The 17,799-nt window shown below is 40.3% G+C and overlaps 1 protein-coding gene across 7 annotated transcripts in view; it reads right to left on the minus strand.

Moving 5' to 3' along the window:
- LOC102938144 (probable tRNA methyltransferase 9B) overlaps positions 1 to 17,799 on the minus strand; it is a 90,197-nt gene that overhangs the window by 43,134 nt on the left and 29,264 nt on the right. For 4 of the 7 annotated variants that reach the window (XM_043531799.1, XM_037892294.2, XM_043531782.1 and 1 more), the window contains exon 2: positions 7,891 to 8,043. The exons of 2 other annotated variants lie outside the window; for them this stretch is intronic. The gene's annotated coding sequence lies outside the window, so the exon portion shown is untranslated. The remainder of the gene's footprint in view (positions 1 to 7,890; positions 8,044 to 17,799) is intronic. One more of the 7 variants, XM_043531791.1, reaches the window with a different exon arrangement.

Here is a 17,799-nt window from a genome sequence, read left to right on the forward strand (position 1 = left end):
AGTAGAGACACCCAGGCACTGGGAAATTAGGAAGGATACAGAGAGAGACTCAATAAATGGTAAAATAAGCTCTAGCCAGTGTTTTTATGTTGACCATCTGCATAAATGGAGAAGGTCACAACTAATAATCTGTTATAATCTGGGCATGAAAGATAAAATGTAAAAAAAACTTGGGCAGAAAGAAGGACACATAGGTGCCAGTATGTGATTGGTTAAAATTTTTATTTAGAAGTGTGGGATAATGTGATAGGTTTAGTAAAATTGAAGGAGGTAGATGGTTTTTCATTTACATTATATATGTAAAACTATGCTCTTTGGGAACCATTTCCGGACGACAGTGCAACATCAAGCTGCTGGAACTCTGACCCCTCTACATGACCGGGATGTGCAGAGGCATTGCCGGGAACCCCCAGATGAGTGGATCCTGACTGGCCATCAGATGAAATTTGTCTGTATATAGGGATTGGTGAGGATAAGATATTTGCTTGATATATATATATTTTTGTGTGTGTTGATAACAAATAGAGGTTTAGAGCACAACTGTGTAAGGCGCTTTCCAAGGAAAAGTTTCCACAGACCCATAGAGTATAGGCGGGGTGCCATAAATTGACTAGGTCACGCCTTGAGCTCTAGGTAGGGTATAGGCGGGGTGCCCTAAATTAAGTGGGTAACATACTGTTCAACATATTCATAAGTGATCTGGAAAAAGGGATAAACAGTGAGGAGGCAAAGTTTGCAGATGATAAAAAAATTACTTAAGATAGTGAAGTCCAAAGCAGATTGCAAAGAGTTACAAAGGGATCTCACAAAACTGGGTGAATGGGCAACAAAATGGCAGATGAAATTCAATGTTGATAAATGCAAAGTAATGCACACTGGAAAACATAATCCCAACCACATATACAAAAGGATGAGGTCTAAATTAGCTGTTATCACTCAAGAAAGAGATCTTGGAGTTATTGTGGATAGTTCTCCGAAAATAGCTGCTCAGTGTGCAGTGGCAGTCAAAAAAAGCTAACAATGTTAGGAACCATCAGGAAAGGGATAGAGAATAAGTGTAAATAACAACATAATGCCACTATATAAAGCCATGGCACCCCACACCTTGACTACTGCATGCAGTTCTGGTCACCCCATCTCAAAAAAAGATATATTAGAGTTGGGAAAGTTACACAGAAGGGCAACAAAAATGATTAAGGGTATGGAACAGTTTCCATATGAGGAAAAACTGAAAGGACTAGGGCTGTTCATCTTTAAAAAAAAGAGACAACTAAAAAGGGGGATGCGATACAGGTCTATACAATCATGAAAGGTGTGGTGGAAAAAGTGAATAGAGAAATCTTATTTACCCCTTCACATACACACAAGAAGTCACCCAATGAAATTAATAGGCAGCAGGTTTAAAACAAACAAAAGGAAATACTTCTTCACAACGCACAACCGGTGGAACTCGTTGCCGGGGATGTTGTGAAGGACAAAAGTGTAATCTGCTTCAAAAAAAGAACTAGATGATTTCATGGAGGACAGGTCCATTAATGGCTATTAGCCAAGATGGTCAGGGATGCAACATATGCTCTAGTTGTCCCTATGCCTCTGATTGCCAGATGCTGGGATGGATCACTCAGTAATTGCCCTGTTCTATTAATACCCTCTTAAACATCTGGCATTGGCCACTGCTGGAAGACAGGATACTGTGCAAGATGGACTACTGGTGTGACCCAGTATGGCTATTTTTATGTTCCCAAGAAAATGTCTTAAAGCATAGGAGTGGGGTGGAGAACTGGTTTCTCATTGTGGAAGACCATTATTGTTCTTTTTAATGTAAGTGATGGTGTCTAGATAATGCAATGATGACTACCTTAGAAATGCATATACAAAGAAACAGAGAAATAGTAATAACCATTAGTTGTCTTTCTTTAGTCTTTCTTACACAGCAATATGTTCCTCTTTGGCTGTTACAGAGGCTTAAGATCACCATCCTATAAGCACGTATACAGGTACTTAACTCTGCATGTGAGATTAATCTTGCTGAATGTGAATTCAATGGGACTATTCATGGGCCTAAAATTAAATCACATGCATTAGTGTATGCAAGGAGCTTTGGAGGAGAAGGGCTTTTTAATTACTATTATTACTCTTCATAATAACCAAACTACTATAGGAGCTTGTTGAAAAAAAAAAATGCCTTCAGAAAAATGCAGGATGAAATAGTTGAAATGCTCTGCTGGGGGTAATTTCAAGGGGAAGATGATGTACTGTCAAATATATTGAGAGAAAAATAAAAAGGGAAACTGTTCCTTGAAGAATCTGCATCATCATTTCAAAGGTTTGCTATCAGTTTATTACACAGGAGGAAATAACTTGTAGACTGATATCAGCCGAAGGGAGTGACGGAAAGGTATTGTTTATTTTATGTTTAAAAGCAGGAGTTTAAGTTTTCAAGTTTGCACCTGCTAAGCACACCTTACTTTCAAACGATGAACATCCTAAGACTTGTTCCCTATTTGAGACACATTAAAACAAACAAATATACAATAATGCAAAAAAAAAAAGAGGTACGTGACAGGTAAAAGTGAGAAACAAAGTTTTACTTTAGATGTTAAAAAAAAAAAAAAGCAAGAAATTTCAAAATAATTTAACAAGTATTCCATGTAAAGATGCCCTCTCCTCTGGAATAAGAAAAGGAAAATTAGAGGAAAATGTAATAGGAATTATGAGTACTTACCTGCTGGAAGAAAGAAAGAAGCACCATCTAATTAGAGAATAGCCACTTTAGGACTGTGGCTGCTTGTCTCTGCCAAATGTAAAGGCCCAATCCAGAAAGGCATTCTGGAAATGAAGTTCCTGTACGTGGGGAGAACTAGTAGGAACTAAGCAGTCACTAAGCAAGAGGCAGCTTCTGTGGTGTACATATTATGTAATATCAATTATATTTGGACTGTATGCTGTTCATAAGCAGGGCTTTTGAGAATGTAAATACTTTATTTAGTACACAAACACAAACCATTACCTTATACAAAATAAAATATGCTCCTCTGAAGGATTGGGTGAAAAGTAAAATGAAGAGGCACACAGCACCAGTTCACCTTGATCATTTGTCTCATAATCTTTTGCTAAATTTGGCACAATTTTATTGAAAATGAGATTAAATTGGTGCTTATCAAACAATTTAAGATTCATTATAAGCGGCTGTCTTCATACGTGATTATTTCTTACTTATGTATGTTTTACGAAATCTACGACTGTCCTCATGAGATGAAAGCCCCCAAAAGCGTGAGTTACCTCACTTTGTTTGGGGAACTAGGACAGAAACGCCAATTCACCAGCTCACCAATCCACTCAGCTATAATGCAGTCCTGCCCCACCCCAGTGCGGGGAGGTTGTAGTTGGACTTCTGGATCTAGAGCAGAATTTGTTCCTCTGTGTGCTGCAATTTCTATTTTTCTGAAAGATTTCTTGAAATTATTTTTAAGTAAAATGGTCGGATTTTTTTTTTTTTAATCTTAATCAAGAAATAATTCTCCACTTTGGGTAGAGATCAATGACGTCAATTTGACTAGCTAAACTATGACTTAATCTGGGCTGTAAAGGCTGGGATTGTTAATGTAAGGGGGCTTCCTTCTGATACATGGCCTCTTTTAGAGAAACATCTTCCACTGACAGAGATTTTCCAAATGTAATGAGTAACCCCAAATTTTACAAAATGCCAATTCTTATTTGCCTCAGAGCTACCTGTGAGGTCTCTCTGCCCCCTCCAGATTATAAAATTATTAGTTAATTGAAATTCTTATCACTATTTGAATGCTTGTGGTTATGGAGATAGTTCCAGGAGCAAATGTTGTCAAGGATGGTGCAAATCTTGGGCAAGATCTTGACCTTCAGCTCAAGAGCACTTAGTACAAATCAGAATGGGGAGGTGCAAAGGTAGCCTAAAGCAGGGGTAGTCAACAGGCAGACTGTGGGCCAAATCCAGACCGCCAGATGCTTTTCAATGGACCCTGAAATGTTTTTATTTACTTATTATTATTTTATAATAATTATTATTTTCTCTGGAGTCTGGACCTTGACCAAGAAATATGGACCTTGGCAAAAAATAATTGACTATCCCTGAAGCCACCATTACACTTTACCTCCCACCCGAGGGCTACTTTGCACTGGTCCACCCCTCCTCCAAGAGAAGTTTGCAACAGCCTGCAGAATCCTACGAGACCTGGCTGCCTAAGGTCTCAACAAACCACTCTGGCAACAGGACACAGAGACGCTTTCCCCCGTGTGCTGACTAGAGAGGTGGCATAAGAGCAGCTGCTAGTCAGCTACACAGGGGAAATTTCCAACAGCAGGTAAATTTGTTTTTAGGGTAGCTTTGTACCAGCAGAATGGTGCAAAGCTGGCCTAATGCACTTAAAAAACCAGCCCAACATCTCTGACATAGCTATTTTACTACTTTGCGAGAGAAGGTGACAATCTTTTTTGCTCTCCATTCAATAGGTATTATTACCTTGAGTATTTTTAGGACTGTTTATTTTTTCTTCTTATCTTGTACCTGTACCAGCAATGTTCTTGTCTTAAAAATGATAATATAAGTGTAAAAATATGCTTGTACAAAGATGACTGTGGTTAAAAAAAAAAAGAGGGGCATCATGTGGCTGGCACTAAGCAAATAGGGTCAGGTTTTGCCTCTCCTTCCAACAGAAAGAGGGCTGGGCTGGTGGCAGATCCTCAAAATCTGGTACCAAGCTTGGTTGTTCACTTCTTGGGTCAGCAGGGCCCCCAAAACTCAGCCTCTTTGAGGATGGGCATTAACACACATCTCTCTCCCTAGTGGTCCCAGTGCAGGAACAGTTTCTTTCCAAATATGATTCATATATTCAGAGCGCGGGGAGGAATAGCTCAGTGGTTTGAGCATTGGCCTGCTAAACCCAGGGTTGTGAGTTCAATCCCTGAGGGGGCTATTTAGGGATCTGGGGCAAAAAAATTGGGGATTGGTCCTGCTTTGAGCAGGGGGTTGGACAAGATGACCTCCTGAGATCCCTTCCAACCCTGATATTCTATGATTCTATTCTACCCTGAAAGATTTCTGAGGTCTGTATGTGGTTTGTCACCTCTGTTGGTATATGTGGGCTTCTGTTTTGGGGGGTTTATTAATTTCATTTTTTGCAATTTTTGAGTTTTATGTAGATGTCCAAAAATTGGGAGATTTGGGGGCTCTCTCTTTGTATATATTGTAAGGAATAATCTCTTTGTAACGTTCTGTAGTGCATTTTAACATTGTACTGTTTCAAACAGCATTATATTAAAGTGTACTATGGAGCCAATAGTGCAGGATATGTACAGTCCAATTTATGTGTAATGCATTCATGTACTTTAGAAATCAAACCCCGTAGTCCTCATTACTGCTCTGTGTACACAAGTCCTTAGGTACAAGTAACCATTTCTGGTGTCCCTCCCACCCCCGCCTATGTTAATTTTATGATCACCAATTTTATTATCATTATCATCATCAGGGGGGGTTTATGGGCGTTTAATGGTTAAAACTTAAAACAGAAACCCTAATTTTATTCAACTACAATTATGACAAAAATTGGATGGCCTGCCCAATTCATTTGTCATCTAAAGAGAATTTTTATAAAACACACAATGGCAGCCGCCATTGGTAATTAACAAGCCTATATAACCCTTGCCTGCCTGATCCAGAAACATAACCAGCAGAGGGACTTGTATAATTCAACTTCACTTTGAGACAAATCTTAGTGTTTCCGAGAAAGCTGATGCTATTCTGGACATATAGATCGTAACAAATGTGAACAAAAAACAAACCAACCCCCAACAGGCAAGAAAATGTAATATAGTCTTTCAAACCATTCTGCAAATCCCTCTTCAGTAAATCCATGCAGAGTGCAGGGTAGAAACATGCCAAAGTGCCAAATAGTCAGTACAATGCCACATTTTGAATCTGTAGGACAGCTAAGAAAGTATGAGTATTAATACCAAGTAAATGGACATAAAAATGAATACCCAGATTATAGCAGACTCTGACATTGCCGGATAGCAGCATGCCAAATGGCATATAAATTTTAAACAAGGCAACTACTGCAGAGGCTTGGGGGAACCATCATCCAACTAAATAAGCCCCCCAAAATGCACTTCCATCAGAACAAGCTGTGAGCCTGACCTGCAGCATTTCTGTGAAATTACAAAATCAAATTCTTTGTCATGCAAAACCCCAAGTGCCTAAATTAAACTCTGCACAGTGGTACACCGCTTTTTAGAAAGTCAAGTTCCAGCTGTTTGAGACACTGACAAATTTGTTTGCAATAAGTGTTTTCATTTAATAGTTTTAGCTTTAAGAAGTAATTTCATAATCTCTTTTGATGGTACAGAACCTTATATAGTAACACATTAAAGAGATGGACAGGAAAATAGGGGGCACCTCCGTACACTCCTACAATTTATTTACATGATCAAACGTGTATACAAAGCCATAGAATGATCAAGCTTGAGATTCTTTTATTTTTATCCTATACAACACTGAGACATGTCAGAGTGAAACAGTAATTGGATTATCTTGGATTGAATGCTATAGTGCTACTTTGTACTATTATAAAATGGGCATGTTTATACAAATGAAAAACTAAAAATAATAAACTGTATTTCATAAGAATTTTGCACTTTTTCTTCCACAGTTCTTTTTTAAAAATCTCTCTTTACATGCTGCATTATGGCCAAACCCTCCGACACCCTCCTCCCGCCCACCCCTCTCCCATCAAGCCTGAAGCATTGAAAGGGGATTGTGCTGCTAGGAACAAAGAAAGGAAGTCGTTTTCAGCTTCATACTTAAGCATTTAAGCATGCAATTTCCATTAACCGCACTAATATTTACACTCAGAATCTGCATTTTGCATAGCTGAAGTATACCTGAAAGATTAAAGTTTATAAGAAATTTCAATAACCAATGAACCCACATTTACATTTTCAATGTTTTGTGGGGGGAAAAAATCTTTAGAGGGAAGAAAATATAAGATGAGCCTCTGATCACTGAAGACTGAGTCTTTTTATAGATTGCAGTATTGTTGTAGCTGTGTTGGTCCAATAAGAGATATTAACAGCCCACCTTGTCTCTCTTTGCATAGAGGCAAACACAGTTAGTCAATTTAGTAAAATAGTATATGACATGATTGGCATCCTTTGAATTGTCTGAGACATATACAAAAATCCTTTGAAATAGTTGTTAGTATAGAACCCCGTATTTAAAAAACAAAACAAAAACCTATGTACAAAAGTAGGCTGACCAGATTATCAAGAAACTAAACGTGGTGAATTTTTCATATTCTGAGCTCTCTGTTTAGTGAGATGACTAATGCAATCTGCATTTCTGAGGGCTCTTCAATACGTGACATTTTCAGATAGAAATGTGGACCCAACTCTCCTCTTAGCAATCATTCAGATAACTCAAGGATTACAAACCAGTTTGTTCTGTGACTTGTGCAAGGGGGTGAAAGTGCCCACGCCATCACTACAACAATATAAAATTAACATGACACACATTCAATGGATTAAAAGCAGGCTAACTAATAGGTCTCAACTAGTAGTTGTAAACAGGGACTCATCATCAAGCGGGTGTGTTTCCAGTGGGGTCCCGCAAGGCTCAATTCTTGGCCCTATGCTATTTAACATTTTTTATCAATGACCTGGAAGAAAACAAAATCATCACTGATAAAGTTTGTAGATTACGCAAAAACTGTGGGAGTGGTAAATAATGAGGAGGCCAAGTCTCTGATACAGAGTGATCTGGATTGCTTGGTAAATTAGGCACAAGCAAACAATTTGCATTTTAATACAGCTAAATGTAAATGTATATATCTAGGATCAAAGAATATAGGTCATACTTACAAAACAGTAATGTGTACTACATAAATCCTTATACTTTCCATTTCTGGTTTAGCTGCTTAGATTTGGCATGTTTTTCTTTCCTTCTTCCCCCCTCCCCACAGGCGCTGGTATTGTAGGAAGGCTTTTGAGCAAAGGTGGATTTTGCAATGGGATCTGAAATCAGTAAGGGATTAGGCTCATTTGGATGTCATCCAGCAGAAGGTCCCACAGATGAGGATCTTTAGCTGAAAATGCTCTTCCTCTGGCTCATGAAAGTTTCAGTCTAGGACCTAATTGCTTCATCCTTCCTGATGAACACAGCTGCCTTGGTGGACAATAGATGGGTTCCAAGATAGTTGTGTTGATACCATATCCTGCCCTGCCTTATGTGACATGGATGTGTGTTTTGAGAGGTTATGCAAACCTAGCTGGGACCTAAGTTCCTTCTAAGCTGCACGGCCATGCAGCAGGCTATCAAGGGCCGCACAAGAAGGGAGAGGCGCCTGTCCCTCATCCTGGCCCAGACCAGGCGAAGCTGCCATGGCTGGGGAGAGGTACCCCTCCCACAGCCTGGCCTAGCCCCACTGGAGCTGCTGCTTCTCAGGAGAGAAGCGTCTCCCCCAACCCCGAGCTGCTGCAGCAAGAGAGGGCTGTGGGAACTCCTCTTTCTCCCTGCTGTCCCAGGACAGCCTGCACCCCAGAGCCCTCACCCCCAGCTGGAGCCCTCACCCCCCAACCTCCTGCTCCAGCCCTGAGCCCCCTCCCACATCCCAATCCCCTCATCCCCGGCCCCACCCTAGAGCCCACACCCCCACCGCATCCCAACCCTCTGCCCCACCCAGAGTCCCCTCCCACAGACTGTCCAAACCCGTTGGCCCCAGCCCCACCACATCACCTCCATATTGGTGCACACAACAAAACTCATTCCGCACATGGACATAAAAATTAGAGGGAACATTGGCTGGGACATGATCCTGAAAGTTGCTGCCTTCCATCACATCTAACTGAGTGCAACAGGAGCAGAGGATGAGTAGCCCCAAACAGGATCAGGCCCCTAGTTCACAATGAGGCATTGCCAGTGTCGACAACAGTCTACCCCTGTGGGAATGTCTGTGCAACACCTCAATATTACAAGCAGACACATAAAAGGGAAATGATGACAGAGTGGGCGACACATAGGTAGAGGCCTGTCAAGGCTGAATCCCCACTCTGCCACTTCGAGTACAGAAGGTGGGGGCCCCACAAGGATTCTAAAAAATTAATACTTGCGACTCCAGGCTTATATTAAACTCCCAAGGCTACAGCTTTTCTCTAATCTTGGCTTGGTGAATGCTGTGAGCACCCAAATGCAAAAAACCCCCTTTGACCCAGATGGAGCACTTGGGAATTCCTCCTTGTCGGACACCCTCAGCCCTTTCACCTTAGCACAGAGGAGATCCACAAGCCAAAATAAAGAAATAAACCTGATCGCGTTTATCTAAACATTCCCTAACCAAATGATTCCTTCTAGGTATGGAAGACAATTTTTCATACCTGGTTCAAACCTTACACAGTATTCCTGCTTATAGCATTGCTGCTCCACGCCCCTGCAGCCCAGAGAGAACAACAGATAAAAGGAAAGTTTGTTTCCCAATTTTAAAAAGTTCTAACCCACCCATTGGCTCTTTTAGTCAGATGCCCATTAATTATTATTATTATTATTACTATTTTTAAAACCTGAGGGACTTTTTAACCCTTTACAGGTAAAGCAAGTAGAAAACAGCTACCAAGAGGGATTTTACAGCTAACTGGCTGGCTGGCTGGGTGTCCACCAAAGGGAGCTATCCCCCTTTATTTACCAGAGGGCTACGGCCAGACTGATTACCATTGGATTGTGGCCCTTTCACTTGGGTTCAGAACAGCTGTAAGGAAAGAAAAAAAAGTTGCCCCTAATTCATGCAGAAGTAACTAAAGCTGCTTCCTGGAGGCAGATGGCAGCGAACAAGAGGAGAAAACATTGCCAGCTGCCCAGGTAAGCAGCTTCCTCTCCCACACCCATGCAGCAGACTTCAACAACTGCACATGCAGGATCAGGGCCTTCCTTTGTTGATACAGCTTTGTTCTTGTTCTACAACTACAAACAAATACTGTTTATGTTCTTGTTAATCCACCCCATTCGTGTGATGATATGGCACCTCTAACAAATCTACCTGCGTCTTTTGGATACAAAAGATTTATAATGCTATTGGATCATCCCCAATCTCATCTGTGTTTTCTGATCTCTGTTTGATCACAGCTGTTATTCTGGAGACAGCAGCAGCAACTCCATAGTGAAGGCTGCACTGAGATCATACTTACTGGAGCATGTAGGAGTAAGGTCAAATAAGCTGCCCACTCCCTAGCTACCACCCTGATTCTTACTCTAGCCATTGGTGGATGACAGGGACTCCTTGCCTGATATTTTCCCTGTGAGCAGGTGGGCAGAAAGGAAATGGACCTTCCTCGCTAAACCTACAACCAGTTTAAAACGGGCATCTCTATAATAAAAGGGTTTGCACAACTTTAGTCAAACCAAGTGCTGTATTTTATTTGTGACAGTTGCTACTTTTGTAATGCAACAGCTCATTTGTTTGCTTCTGAAATAAAATGTTTTAAATAAACACGTCACTACATGCCTTATTTGATTACACAGCTTTCAAAAGCATATAGTAAATGGAAACTCAAAGCAGGTACAAAAACAGCAATTAAGATTAGCAGTAATGAAATAGAAGTCGATAACCTGATGTCTAAATTATGTTTAAATTGTCATAAAAACATAAGCTAGTCTAAAAATGAAACCATTGCCCATCTTAGTATATCTTTTGTAAAACAGCTCCATAACAGAAGGTTCTCTTGCCACCTCTGCTCTCTATCTGCTAGAATACTGATTTATACCATACACACTAAAAGTAAAGTCGAGCAGGTAGCCAAGGGGCAGCAAAGATCAGTATGCCTAGTTGACAACAGACAAAACGGGGAGGGAGGGAAGAAAAGTGTATGAAGAAATATATAAACAAGATTAACAGGAAAATGCCTGGAAGATGAAAGATGAGAAATCTAATATATGTAAGGACTGAAAAGAGAAAGTTCAGCAGCTTAGAAAAAAATAAATCTTAAAGGTGAAATCCTGGTCCCATTAAAGTCAATGGCAAAATTCCCATTAACTTCAATAGGGACAGGATTTCACTTAATTCATTTACTTAATTAGGGCCTGATTCTACCACCTTTCTTGATGCCCAGTAATAATGGGACTACTTATAGAATAAGTTACAAACCAGTGATATTCAGACATCAGAGGTTCAGGAGCCAAATTTGCAATCAACATTACCCAAAAGAGGCACAGTAGTGTGAATTTACCATAGTACAATTCATATTTAAACAGCATGACAGGGGAAATATTTAGTTATATATATAAAAAACTAAATATTTCCCATCATGCTGTTTAAATATATATATATATATATATATACACACACACACACACACACACATACACATACACATACACACACACACAGTTCTCAGAGCAAATAAGTTAATAACTTAACCAACTAAGTTATCAACTTGCACTAATAACATAGTAAAAGCATCTTTATTGATTAATAATTAAATCACAGTTTTTTAACAACATGTGCTGTAAAAAGCTGCAGGAGACACATTAAAGAACCACTTGCGACTCGTGCACCGCAGTCTGGGAGTAACACTGATCTAACTTAAGGGTGGCAGAATCAGGTCCTCAACTGGTTTATAGAACACTTATCTCACAACAGTGTCTGGGACAATGTACATAATAAACCAAAAAGTTATATCAAACTAGAATCTATGTCCATCCACCCCAGCATACAAAAATGGGTCCCAGTCGTGAAAATACTTGAAGCATGAAATAGCCTCATAGACTTCAACGGGATTACTTGTGCACGTACGTGTTTGTGGAATCTGGGCCAAAACGGGGGAAATGAATATAAAGGAAGAATTGGTGAAAAATAAGTTTTGAAGCCAAAATGATCAAAGGTGGACTAACCTGAATAGCTTTGTTCAGGATGAGAAGATCAAAAGCAAACAGAGAACACAGTTGCACTGCACATTTGAATAAACTTACTGATAGAATGCTGACATTCTTTTTTATAATTTTTTCATTTTATTTGGGGGGGATTTTGTTGGATTTTTTTCTATTATGGGAGATCTGCAGGGAAAATGTGTCAAGTCTTGCCTCGGGGGTGAGTAGGAAAGCCATGGGGTCGGGGGGCAGGTTAGGTTTCAGAGCATGCCCACCCTGCACTCAGCTGTCAGCAGTGGCTCTTGTCCTGCAGGGCTGGGCCTGGCTCCCCGTCCTGGGTGTTGCCACCTGGTCCATGGTGTGGCAGCACTGCTTAGGTTTGGGCTGTCTGCCCCCCATAACGACGGGGGGAGTGGATAGGCCAAATTTGACTGAGTGGTGCTGCAACTCTGTGTGCCAGGACATACCACCATCATTTAAATTTTGCCCCATGTCCAGCCTGTCATGACACAGGAGCAGACAGGCTATCCAGTCCCAATGCCCAGAGTGAGAAGCTGGACCCAGCCCTGAGGGACAGGAAGCTACAGGAATTTTGTTTTTTCCCCATTTTATAGGTTGTTTGTTTTATTTCATGTTGCTTCACATTTGTGAAAAAACACTGGGCTCTATCTACTTACTGACCTATTATCCTTGAAAGTTTTGTATCTTCTGATGTACACCAGCACACAGAAAAAGAGACGGGAATTAGTATTCAATTCAATATCAACAACTTTACTGACATGACAAGATATACATCATGGCCAAAACTGATAAAGTTAGGGACCAATCATACTCCATTTGACATCAACGGGAGCAGAACAGGACTTCAAATATTTGAGTACAGAACTGCTTTCACAATGGATTTAATATACAACCGGTACTTGAGCTTGAGGGAAGACTAGCACAGAGAAGGTGAAAGAAGACGCAAAGCAGCCTACATCCACACAGGAAGGATCATCAGAACTTGAACGGTAGCACCAAAATGGTCCAGACAGGAGATGCTAAAAAACACAGCCTGCAGGATTCCACTCTTTCAGCTGCCTTTGATAATACAACCTATGTGCCTACTGTCTTGTCCTCCACTCACAGCCAATTCCAAGTGGCTGCTATATAGATATTGACTACAAAATTACTTCTGACAGCTGCGTCACAAGGCTCTTGCTTTGTAGCCCTCGAGAATACAACATTTAACCTTTCTGCAAATATTTACTTGAAAAGCCCGAAGGCCCTTGTTGTTGGGATGAAAACAGACAGACAAAGAGGATCATCATTTTGCAAACCCTTTCAGCTTGAGAAAGATAGTACTTAAAAAACCCTAGAGATCTCCAGGACAAGGAAGCTCTTCTCCACTGGTTTCTACCATACAAAGGAAATGATAGCAGCATTTCTTTTTGCCTTGAGAGAAACTAAACAAAACTTCTAGAACTATCTTCAGACAAAGATAAAAAACAAGGAAGCGCCATGAATAAACCCTGAATTACTGCAGTGAGCCCAGTCAAGACAATCACAATACAAAGAGAGAGAGAGACTCAAAGGGAAATCCATAAAGACTTCAAAACCAATATTTAGGCTTTAAGGGTTGTCAATCGTTTGTGGGCTAAATTCTCATCTCTGACAGCGTAACTCAGACATCAACAGTTACTCTGGGTTCATTCCAATATGACCGAGCAAGTAATCGAGCAAGTAATCTGGCACTGTACGTATTTTATAGAAGCCTATCAGCATTTTCACAACACCCCTCTATTTTACAGGCGTTGTAAAGCTATAAGCGAGCTCCTAAAAATTACTAACATATGGATATTGCCTTAGGTATTTACCACAAAGTTATGGGCCAAGTCTTCTGCTGGCATAAATTGACTTCAGTGGAGCTACACTGATTTACACCAGCTATAGCTATGGTCCCATCTGCATATACTATTTAACACATAACAGCTTCGTAAAACATTTCTCTGCCCTTGCCAGGGTGCTATTCAACATAATAAAAACAGTCACAATAAATGTAAAGTAATTAAAATAAAAAGCAGTTACTTGTGTCTTCAAAATATCCAAGCTGTGAGGATGGGGGAAATCCTGCTCTCCCCTCCATAGATTTGGAGGGGACCACATGCAGGGTAGCTGTTGCAATGCCGGTGTGTGAGAAGGACTAAGATTGGCGACAGCTGTATAAAAGGAATGTACCCCTTCCCAAAGCAAGGAAGTATGTATGTTGCAGCTCCCGGAGTGCTGTTGTGGAGAAATGGGGACAGGAATAGAAAAAAAAGGGATAGGACAGAGTAGAGGGGAGCCTGGGGAGAGGGAATTCACCACTTAACGATGTTCCAACCCTTTCATACCACAGATGGGAGCACTAGCTTCATGGACTGAGATTTTCAAAGCTGCCTAAAAGATACAGATTCACAATCCCAATGGAAATTGGGCATTCAGGTCCTGTAGATAGCTATGGAAACCTCAGCTCAGAAGGGCTTTGGAAAGACTCCACAGCATGGAGGAAGGAATCCACTTTCTTCCCCCTGTACAGGTTCCTCAGCCAAGAACCCCAGCCAGGTTACTCGGGAAGATTTTGCCAGCGTTGTGCAATATTAACCACTATCCCCTGGCTGCTGTGTGCTGCTCTAGGCCAGTTAAACTGGGTTTATGGAACCTTTGCATTACAGAAGTAACGTAAACATCTGTGAATCTGGCCCATTCTCCGAAGAATGTGCACAAATCCATTCCATTATACACATGCCTTTATACTATAGATATAGAGCATTTCTCTTTAAAAAGGGTGTTATGCACACATTCAAGACACTGAAGCCAAAATCTGCTCAGGTTTCAGAATGGTAGCCCTGTTAGTCTGTATCAGCAAAAACAACGAGGAGTACTTGTGGCACCTTAGAGACTAACAAATTTATTTGGGCATAAGCTTTCATGGGCTAGAACCTACTTCATCAGATGCATGGAATGGAAAATACAGGAGCAGGTATAAATACATGAAAAGATGGGAGTTGCCTTATCAAGGTCAGTCTAACGAGACAATTGAATTAACAGTAGGATACCAAGGGAGGAAAAATAACTTTTGTAGTGGTAATGAGAGAGTGGCCCATTTCAAAATAGTTGACAAGGTGTGAGTAACAGTAGGGGGAAACTAGTATGGGGAAAATTAGGTTTAGGTTTTGTAAGGACCCAACCACTCCCAGTCTTTATTCAGGCTTAATGTGATGGTGTCCAGTTTTCAAATTAATTCCAGTTCTGCAGTTTCACGTTGGAGTCTGGTTTTGAAGTTTTTGTTGTTGAAGAATTGCCACTTTTAGGTCTGTTATTGAGTGACCAGGGAGATTGAAGTGTCCTCCTACTGGTTTTTAAATTTTATAATTCCTGATGTCAGATTTGTGTCCATTTATTTTTTTGCGTAGAGACTGTCCGGTTTGGCCAATGTACATGGCAGAGGGGCACTGCTGGCACATGATGGCATATATCACATTGGTAGATGTGCAGGTGAATGAGCTCCTGATGTGGTTAGGTCCTATGATAGTGTCACTTGAATAAATATGTGGACAGAGCTGGCATCAGGTTTTGTTGCAAGAACAGGTTCCTGGGTTAGTGTGTGGTTGCTGGTGAGTATTTGCTTCAGGCTGGGGGGCTGTCTGTAAGCGAGGACTGGCCTGTCTCCCAAGATCTGAGAGAGTGAGGGATCGTCCTTCAGGATAGGTTGTAGATCCTTGATGATGCGCTGGAGAGGTTTTAGTTGGGGGCTGTAGGTGACTGCTAGTGGCGTTCTGTTACTTTCTTTGTTGGGCCTGTCTTGTAGTAGGTGACTTTTGGGTACCCTTCTGGCTCTGTCAATCTGTTTCTTCACTTCAGCAGGTGGGTATTGTAGTTTTAAGAATGCTTGATAGAGATCCTGTAGGTGTTTGTCTCTGTCTGAGGGATTAGAGCAAATGCGGTTGTATCTTAGAGCTTGGCCGTAGACAATGGATCGTGTGATGTGGTCTGGATGAAAGCTGGAGGCATGTAGGTAGGAATAGCAGTCAGTAGGTTTCTGGTATAGGGTAGTGTTTACGTGACCATTGCTTACTAGCACTGTAGTGTGTAGGAAGTGGACCGCTTATGTGGACTGGTCCAGGCTGAGGTAGATGGTAGGGTGGAAATTGTTGAAATCCTGGTGGAATTCCTCAAGGGCTTCCTTCCCATGGGTCCGGATGATGAAGATGTCATCAATGTAGAGCAAGTAGAGTAGGGGTGCTAGATAAAGTATGTATTCAATTTAGTGCATGTATTCTATATTTATACCACAGAGCAATTTGCCCCCAAAATTATTGCTAAAGAAAAGGGCTTTTTATACATGCACACATTTTACATAAAACCAGAAATGTCAATAAGCATCATCTTCAAAGTCACATTGTGAAAGCAAATTCACTTCCAATATTTTTTATTTCTGTTAGAAATAGGCAAGCCAATAGCTTTGAAACTGTGTAAAAACAATAAAAGCACTGGCAGGTACTCCCACATTGACAAGACTAAATCAATCTATAAATCAAGCATAAATCAATGGAGTTACACTAGTTTTACTCAAGGGCAAAGGGATGAAAAATCAGGTCCATTATGTATTATATATAACAAGACAGCCCTTATAAACAGGAACTATGGTATGATCCAGGATGGATAAAAATCAATTATTTAAATTAAAAAAAATCATTTTTTTTATTTAAATCGGATGTATTTGATAAAATGCTTTTTGAGAAAAAAAACCTATCTAAAGATAGTTTTAATTAAGACACATTATTCCTCAAAGATATCCCATTGTGGACTAGGGATTATAAAGTCTAATTCTATAGCATAAGGCAATATATTCATATAATGTTTAAGAAAAGTTTTGTAAATGTTCCAATGGTTCATGGATTAGGGACCCAATCTTATGGGGTTCCAGGGGCTTCTGTATAGATTATTTAGGTTAATCTTTCTATCTACCAAATGGGACTCAGTGCTCAGTCTAGAAGATACCATCAGAGATGCTTAGTTTTGCAGTTCTCAAATTGTGGATTTGTGCCTCCAGAGATAACATGCTTGTTAACAGCAAAAATGTTTTAAAATAAATAATAAATAAATAAATAAATAAATAAATAGAGAGGTGAGAAATAACAGACCTCAACTCTATTGTCCTCTGCAAATTTGTGTACACACAGTCAACCCCTTACCTCTCTCTAAAAGTGCAAAGTTTCAAAAAGTTCTATGAATAGAAGATGGTTGGGGGCGGAATAGATCTGGACAAGGAGAAGAAGTCTGGAGATAAATATGAGAAGGGAGGGACAGGCAGTAGAAACAAAAGTGAAACTGTTTGAGTAGCATATTCCAGAAGTCTTGAGGTCTTTCTGAGTGTAGCCTTCACTGATCTGAGACCTACCATGCCATTCTCTCACTAGGAGGGAAAACCTATAATGCCAGTAGGCCATAAAAGAGACCCAGTTTGGGAATATTTTAATGAAGTTCCTCTACCTGTGGGTAAGATAGGCATTTGTGCAAAATGCCAACAGTGCAACAAAGAAATGCAAGGCCTGGTTTCCCAAATGAAAGTGTTCCTTCTCAGGAGGAAGCCGCGTTGAAGATGATGAACGGAACATATCTGAACATGCAGGATGTTTAGGTTGGTAAACTTTTTTATTTCATACTTCTTTCTTAAGGACTGCTTGACTTCCTTCTGGACTATTCTTGAATTCTCATGTTTGAGCAAAAAATATAGTTGTTACTCTATGGTACTATCATTTTAGATGCAGTTGTGGTAAAAAATAAATAGCTGAAATAGGCAGATCTTCCTTTCACAATTTTACCTTTAAAGTAGTACTGAGTATCAGTAAATGCAATGAGTAATACTAAATGAGCAGTATGGTAATAATAAT

Source organism: Chelonia mydas, chromosome 1 (genome assembly GCF_015237465.2).
Source record: "Chelonia mydas isolate rCheMyd1 chromosome 1, rCheMyd1.pri.v2, whole genome shotgun sequence".
NCBI classification, from domain to species: domain Eukaryota; kingdom Metazoa; phylum Chordata; order Testudines; family Cheloniidae; genus Chelonia; species Chelonia mydas.